Consider the following 8,320-nt stretch of genomic DNA (forward strand, 5'->3'; position numbering starts at 1 on the left):
ACTCTTTCTACACTAATTATAATTTGAGATAGAATGAACAAAGGGCTGTACCTGGGAGGCTTCGTTCAATTGGAGAGGTATGAGAGCCAGCAAAATAAAATGGAAAAGGCGAAGAGACTTGGAATCAGACACTTAAGTTCTCTTAGGCTGGCCACGTACCTTCACCCTCCCCTTCCCCCCACCAATCAAGCCTACACATCTTCCTCACTCCTACCAGCCTGCAGTCACTACAGTTACTTGCAGAAACCAGTACCAAGGTTTTGTAATCCTCTCCTACCACTTGTGAAATTCCTGACCTGTAGCCCCAGTTGAGCTATTCCCAACAGTAAGCTTCCGATCCCTAGACCTTCCAATGGATGGCTTGAACTGAGAAAATCATCACTAAAACCTAAGGCCCATACGGTCTGAGAGCTTGAAGGAATCAAGAAGGCAATCTGGTTTAATCTCCTAAGAAACACTGGAATCTACTCTGCTGACTGCTGTAAATGACCTTCTAGACAATCTGTCTGAATATATCCTGTGATTTTCTGCACTGCCACATGCTTCCTCAAAGGAGGTTTTCTCTTGGAAGTGTTAAGAACTACAGCATGCAAATGGACTGCCCTTTCTCCTCTAAAAGATAATCATTACTAAGCCAATCAAGCTTCCAGTTTCCTTGATTTCAGTCTTCATTCTTCAACCAAACTCTCCTCCCCAACCTTTTCTGTAAACCTTTTCTGTAAACCTTTTCTGTAAACCCTCTAATCTGACCAAATTCCTCAACCCTTTCCAACTCTGGAGCCCTTTCATTATTTCCTCTGGAACTTCCCATTTGTCATTGGCTAACTTCCTTTGCCTCCTTGCCTTCAGAGAAACCTGGCTATCACCTGAAGAGGAGACCTCTCTAGCAGTCCTCTCAACTGGAGGCTATGTTCTTGCTCATATCCAGGCTATCAGTGTTGTCTTTAATTTTCAGTGCCATCTCAAAAAACCATTTCTTTCTCTTCCTTTTGTAAAAATCTCTATTTCTTTGAGGAGCCTCCACTGGCTGCTATCACACTGCCTCGTTGCCTAACAACCACTTCGTGGTCACTCCACTCAAAGGCTTTAGTTTCTAGATCAGTTTTCTTTTGTACCTACCAGTTATCATTATAGATGACTTCAACAGCCACACTGATGACCTTCTGGCCACTCCATTTGCTGACCTCCAGTCCAAGTTAGCCAACACTACCATGATTACACCCTGGACTTTATCACCAAAATGTGCATCGATTCCAATATCTGGAATGAACCATATATACTCCAAAAACAACATCCTAACCATGCACCTCACTTGCTCAAGAACTTCCACTACAATTCCTAGACTTCATTTTGAGCTCCAATCCACTATTCATCAAACCCTACTGCCTTCGCTTTTCTTTCCCAACTACAGACCATCAAAATCACCCAAAACTTCTCTTCTTTCCCAACTACAGACCATCAAAATCACCCAAACATCAAAACCTTACACCCTCTAAAACTTAACAACCACAATAACAAAAACAAAAACAAAACAACCCAATTCAAAAATGGGCAAAGGGATTGATCAGACATTTCTCCAAAGAAAATACATAAATGGCCAATAAGCAAATGAAAACATACTCAACATGACTAATCGTTAGGGAAATGCAAGTCAAAACTACAATGAGATACCATCTTACACCCATTAGGATGCCTATTATCAAAAAAAGAAACAAGAAAAAAACAAGCGTTGGTGAGGTTATGGAGAAACTGGAACCCTTGTGCTTTGTTAGTGGGAATGTAAGATGATATAGCCACTGTGGAAAACAGATTAGTGGTTCTTCAAAAAAATAAAAACAGAATTATCACAGCAATTCCACTTCTGGATATATACCCAAAATAACTGAAAGCAGGGTCTTGAAGAGATGTTTGTACACCCATGTTCATGGTACAACAGCTAGACTGTGGATACAACCCAAGTATCCATCACGAGATGAATGAATAAGCAAAATGTGGTATATTCGTACAATGGAATAGTACTCAGAAAAGGAAATTCTGCAATATGCTATGTATGACATGGCTAAACATTGAGGACACTATGCTTAATGAAATAAGGCAATCACAAAAAGTCAAATACTGTATGATTCCACTTATATGAAGTACTTAGAATAGTCAAAACCATAGAAACAGAATGGTGGTTGATGGGCTGGGGGAGGGGAGAATGGAGAGTTATTGCTTAATAGGTAGAGAGTTCCAGTTTTACAAGATGAAGAGTTATGAGGATGGATGGTGATGACAGTTGCACAACAACGAGAATGTATTTAATACCACTGAACTGTACACTTAAAAATGCTTAAGATGATAAATTTTATGTTAGATGTATTTTACCACAATAAAAAAAAGGAAAAAAAGGGGAGAATTAAAAATTACTGTATAATAAATACACTACAATGTGCCAAAAGTTCATGATTAACAACAGTCCTATTACAGGAGGAGCCTGTTAATGCTGGGGTAGCAGCCAGTGAACTGAGACTAGGATTATCAATGGGTAATGGATAACTGATTCTCAGTAAAATCTGTAGGATACTAAGATGGCTTATAATAGGCTTTCACTGCACATGTATACTTTACACAAATCTGATCTAAACAAAATTGATTTTTTTTTTTTAATCAACCCCCTTGCCTTCTTTCCAAAACACAACTGGCAAAATCCCAGCTTTGGGATAGTTGAACTCAACTATCTTACAACTGTCTCTAGAGAATATTACCTGCTGACTGCTTTCATGTGAAAATTATGATACCTCCCTATGATTATCTTACCTCAAATGGGCATTCAACTGGGCTTTCCACTCACCCCTTAGCTGATAAGATTATCAGAGACAAAACAGATATCCTTCAAAGACAAAACAGATATCCTTGCAAGAGAACTCTATCTTTCTACTCTCAGATCTATAGGCCTCCCTACACCTGAACGGTCTAGTTACAGTGAAGATGTCCCGTCAAAAGCCATTCTCTCTACTCCTTCACTTGCAGTCTCTCTCACCAGGAATGATATCCTCTTTCAGCTCCATTAATCTGTCTTTCTGTTAGATATACTCAGTCATTCAACAAATATTTATTGAGCATCTACAATGTACCAGTGCTAATCTAGCTGAATAAGACAAAGTCCCTGTGTTCATGAAGTGTATGGACTAGTAAGAAAAGCAAACAAAGAAATAAACAAATACATATATATTTCAAGTCCATAATGAAAATTAAAGAGTAGTACATGTGAAATTGGGGGTGGGGTGAATAGGGATAGAGGTGGTACATAAAATAAAGTGATCAAGACAGACTTAAGATCTGAATGAAATGAGACAGCAGATCATAGCAATATCTAGAAGCATTTTAAACAAAGGGAGCAGTAAGTATAATTGTCCTAGATACGAATATTTGGGGCAGAAAGGGCAGCAAGACAAAAGTTGAGTGAACAAGGAGAAATGCGGTAGGAGACTGAGACTGATAGCCAGAGATGATAGCCAGAGGTCAGATTATGCAGGACTTTACAGGCCACAGTAAGAAATTTGGATTTTGTAGCAAGTGTGAGAAGACACTAAAGAGTTCTGAGCAGTGATCTCAGGGGAACAAATGAAAAGCAGAGAGACCATTAAGAAGTTATAACAATAATCCAAGTAGGAATTGATGGTGGCTTGAAAGAATGGCAGTGGGTAGAAAGTAGTATTGCAAAGGTAGATATATTTTGAAGGTAAAGCCAACTGGCTTATTTAGAGACTAGATGTACAGTGTAAGAAAAAAAAAGGAAAAATCAAGCTTTTCTCTAAATTTTTGGCCTGACCTGAGAACAATGACCTTTCAAAAGGAGACACACACACACACACACACACACACACACACACACACACGCCCCTTTCTTGACACCCACATCCTCCAAACACCATTTATTTTCTTCCCCTTTATAGCAAAGCTTCTCAAAAGAACTGTCTGCTTACACCATCTCCACTTCCTCCCCTTCTGTGTTCCAACTCACACTACTATTTTACCAAAGGTAGTTTTGCCAAAATTACTGTTCATCTCCACGTTGCCAGATCAAATGGTCACTATTCAATCTCTAAGCAGTATTCAACATTCTCTTTCAAATGCTCTACCTCCTTGGCTTTTGAGGAAGCACATTCACCTGCCTTTCCTTCTATCTGTCTATTCTTAGTCCCTTTGCAGACTCTTCCTTCACTATGTTCAAGGCTAAGAACCTCCATTCGTCATACACTACACTATCCCCCAAATAATCTCATCCATTTCCATGGCTTTACGTATCATCTATATGTTGATGATGCCCAAGTTTCTCTCTCTACCTCAAAAGCTCTCTTTTAGACTAATAACCATCTGTTAGACAACTCCGCCTGCATTTCTCATAAGTATCTTAAATCTAACATGAACAAATGAAACTCTTGCTTTTCACAGCATGTCATAAATTTTAATTATATTTGCTTACTTATTATAAATCTCCCTCAATAAACAGCAAGCTTGACAAAGGAGCAACTAAGTATGTTGTACTTACCAATGTACACCTAGCAAATAAGGCTTAGCAAGAGTAGACATGAAAATTCACTAGACCCTGTGTCTGCTCTCAAAATATTCACATACTAATGGGAGAGGCAGATACCTGACCACAATGATAGTACAACATGGTAAGTAGCATTGAGTGGTGAGAAGCACATGAGTGCTACATAAATGCAAAAGAGGGGCCTTTAACAGCCTAGGAGTCAGGGAAGACTTTCTTAAGAAGGTGACTTCAGAGTTTATTTTTGCAAGATAAAAATAAGTACAGCTATTAAGTGCCTACTATATATTTTTTTCTCTTTTATAGAATTATTTTTTAGCTGTATTATAAACTCTTCAAGGTGGGTATAAATATCTTCTATTTTATATATGAAGCTTAGAAAGATTAAAAACCAGGTAGGTAATAAATGGTGGAACCAGAATTTGAATTGAGGTCAGTCTGCTTTTAAATCTTCCCCTTTCTTTTGGGTGTATTTATAGATATATAACAAGATGTCACTAAAAACAATATCTTTTATACTTGCCACCTAATATTTGTTTGACTCTAAACAAATCACTATACCTCTTAACCTCAGTTTTCAGCATGGGACTCCATTACCAGTCTCTAAATCCTTCTCTCTAGGCCTCTCCTTTTCCTTTATTATTAAGGACTGAAGCTCAGTTTTAAACTAGTCAGTGAGCAACCCTGGGTATTTCAAGCTGTAGGATCTGAGCATTTTTCATGTTTCATTCAGAAACAACCACATTAACATCTATACAGAACTTTACAGTTTAAAAGCAGTTTTATACATTCATCATTTCATTTGATCTTCAGCACCCTTTATGAGCTGTTAAACCCCTATTTTACAGAGGCCAATGGAAGTAAAATGTCTAGCTTCATCTGGTCTCTAAACTCTACCACCTGCCAGAAATTAAATTTAAGAAAATGGAGAAAGGGGTGGCAGAAGCAGAGGAAGAGAGCAAATGACTCATAGAGGGAGCTCGGCATCAAGTCACCTAAGTGGCCTAGAGCCAGGAGAAGTTAACAGAGACCAAGCTGTTTCCCTTCCAAGGTAATGAGTGTTTGGCCATGGCACAGTGACCTACCATATAGAAGTGTTCTTTTCCCTTCTCAGCAGTATCTAGAATCTAAGGCTAAAGGTAGGCAGAAAACAGAATATAAGAAAACTTTTTGTACACTTTATGTACACACAGGTCCAGAAGATAACATGGTATAAGAGGATAGATAGCACCTTTAAAGAAGCCTTGTGTTTAGAACCCAGCTCTGCCACTGACTTGATGAATTAAAAGTTCCCTCTGATGAACCAAAAATTATCACAGCCCCTTGTGCTTCTCTTATATCACATATTTACATCACGTATCATACGAGGTTCTTCTGCCCCAGAACTCCTCCTTTTCTCTTCCTCCACCTCATCCCTGCTATCCCTCTTTGTCCCTAGGCTCACAGGTCTACCTCTCTTCCTCCAGGTCAGCAATGCTTCAGAGCTGCCAAAAACTCTTCCTCTCCCAGTCATTCATCTTGCTAGAATGTGTGCTTCTGCCCAGCCCTGCTGGATGCTTGCTCTCCTCCCACTCTAGTCTTCAAGCAAGCCCGCCGCTTTCCATCTTGGTTACTTCCTACTGTCTGTTGCTACCCATTGCCCTCCAGGAAAGAGGTAGGGAACACATCCAGGAAGAAAAATTGCTTATTGGCAGGCCCAAGGCAAGGCACAGAGGCAGTAAGGAGAGAGACTGGCACTAGGGAAGATAGAATTTGTAGGTAAAAGCCGAAAACAATGGAGTAAGGTAGAAAACAGAGAGTGTTTGGACCTCATAAAAACCAGAGCAAAGATCTCCACAGACCAGGAACCCACTAATATTGAGACAGCTAACCAGAATTTCTAAGAGGAAGATAAGAAACCCTAACCAAGAGAAATATCCAAGAGAGGGAAAGAAAAATTAGGAGATCAGGGATAAGAAAGGGAAAGCATGAGGGGAGCAAGATGAAGGGAGAAAGTGGGGGTGGGAGAAAAGGTAGGAGGCAGGACAGGAAAAATAATCAGGAGAAGGAAATAGAAAAGTGGAGAGAGGAAGACGAGGAGGTGGAGTCATAGAAAAACTGGGGGGAGGAAGGAGATACAAAATAATCAAGGTAGGTTTGTTACAGGCCTGACATGTATGTCTTGGTTTCAGATAATCAAGAAGGAAAGATTATAGTGATTAAGATATACAGCCCCAAGGTCTGTCATTAATATGGTGGGAAAAGGAGGGGGCTCCAGAGAAGACAGACTAGTTTAAAGCAGCTTTACACCCAAGTATCAAAAAATTGGCCAGTTCAGAGAAAAACATACTTTGACCTGCTTCTTCCCCATCTCACCTCCCTACATTACGCTCAACACTAACACCTACACTCAACACTAAATTAATTAGTATTTTCAATCTCTGCCTTGCCCATGAGTCACTAGGTCCTGAGCAGACCAGCAAGATGCCATCCAAAAGGCTGGATGGAAGACAAGATACCAAGGTCTGCTTCCTAAGTTCACCTGTCTCTTACAGTGCTGAGGGGGTCATCTCTGAAGCCCAACTGAAGGACTTTAAAGCAGCAGCTCACCTTTCCAAAAGGCAGTTTGACAGCTTGGGAAAGCCAGAGTTACAAACAGAATGTCAAGCCCTTCACTGCACAGATAAGAAAACTGAGACCCACAGAGGTTGCCTGACTAGAACCAGTCCCCCGCCCCTCAACCAGGTCTCCTATCTCCCAGTTTACTCCATCTCTTGACATAACAGGTCACTTATAACATAATGCTCTTCCCCAGCATCCAAGAGAAAAGCCCCCAATAGGCTAACAGCTAAGCCAAAGCAGAGAAAAAAAAAGCATCACCCTAGCTACCACACAGAAGGGTGCTTGCAAAGGAACACAGCTCCTGAAGCAAAGCGGTTCCCCCAAACCCAGCTTCCCCTTCACACCCCTCCCTAACCTGAGTCTGATTCTAGTGCTGGCCTAAGCCTAGGCGGGCTCATCAGAGGGGGTTCCACCCTCAGCCCTTCTCTCATTTAGGGTCTCTTACGGAAAGAGACCCTAAATCTACCGGACCCTGCGTCACCACTGCCCGGAAGCCAGCAGTGACCACCCCCCTCCCCAGCACCACCCAGGCACACACCAGGCTGGGCCGGCAATACCTGGTGGGGAGAGCTGGCCCCAGCATCTCTGGCCACTGTTTTTGTCGCAGAGCCGCACCACTCCTCCTGGCCTGGCCACGCAAAGCCCTGGCTCCACCCGTGCCTCTCTACTGGGCTGAAGCAGGGCTCCCAGCAGCTCAGCCGCCCCAGCTCCCGGTGCAGCACGCTCCCGCCCTCGCAGGGCGCAGTGAAGGCGCTGCTTCGTGGTTGGCGAAGCAGAAGGGGCGGGGGAAGAAGGGAGGGAAGGAGGCGGGAGGAAGCCGTGCTTCTCCTTTCCGCGAAAAGCACTAAGGGCGGGGAGACGACTACCTTCCCTCCTTCTTAGCTGTTCTCCCCAAACTAGTCTCCAGCTGGAGGTAATTTCTCATTGAGACCAGGCATTCCAGGGCCTCTTAGAAGTCCCCGGTGAGCCCCAGAGTCAAGGAAGAGAACCAGAGCTCTTCTGTGCTTTAGTTTCTGCAGCTGGGTCTGGACTCCAGGACAACTGAGGTCAAAACCAGGATCCATCAGATTAGGCTTCAAAACAGAGAGATGCACCCAGCTCCTAATTCCCCACAAAGATATCAGTTTCTAATTCTAATGCCTTAGAGAAAACAATGGGTGGGGGCTTATACCTATTCTAAGC

The 8,320-nt window shown here is 42.0% G+C and overlaps 1 protein-coding gene across 1 annotated transcript in view; it reads right to left on the reverse strand.

Annotated features, from left to right (window-relative positions):
- The window catches only part of PAK1 (p21 (RAC1) activated kinase 1), a 66,520-nt gene extending 58,634 nt beyond the window's left edge, over positions 1 to 7,886 (reverse strand). Inside the window, 1 exon segment of the mRNA XM_015600456.2 lies at positions 7,696 to 7,886. The gene's annotated coding sequence lies outside the window, so the exon portion shown is untranslated.
- Between the last annotated feature and the right edge of the window lie 434 nt (positions 7,887 to 8,320).

Source organism: Pteropus alecto, unplaced genomic scaffold, assembly GCF_000325575.1.
Source record: "Pteropus alecto unplaced genomic scaffold, ASM32557v1 scaffold7, whole genome shotgun sequence".
Classification (NCBI taxonomy): domain Eukaryota; kingdom Metazoa; phylum Chordata; class Mammalia; order Chiroptera; family Pteropodidae; genus Pteropus; species Pteropus alecto.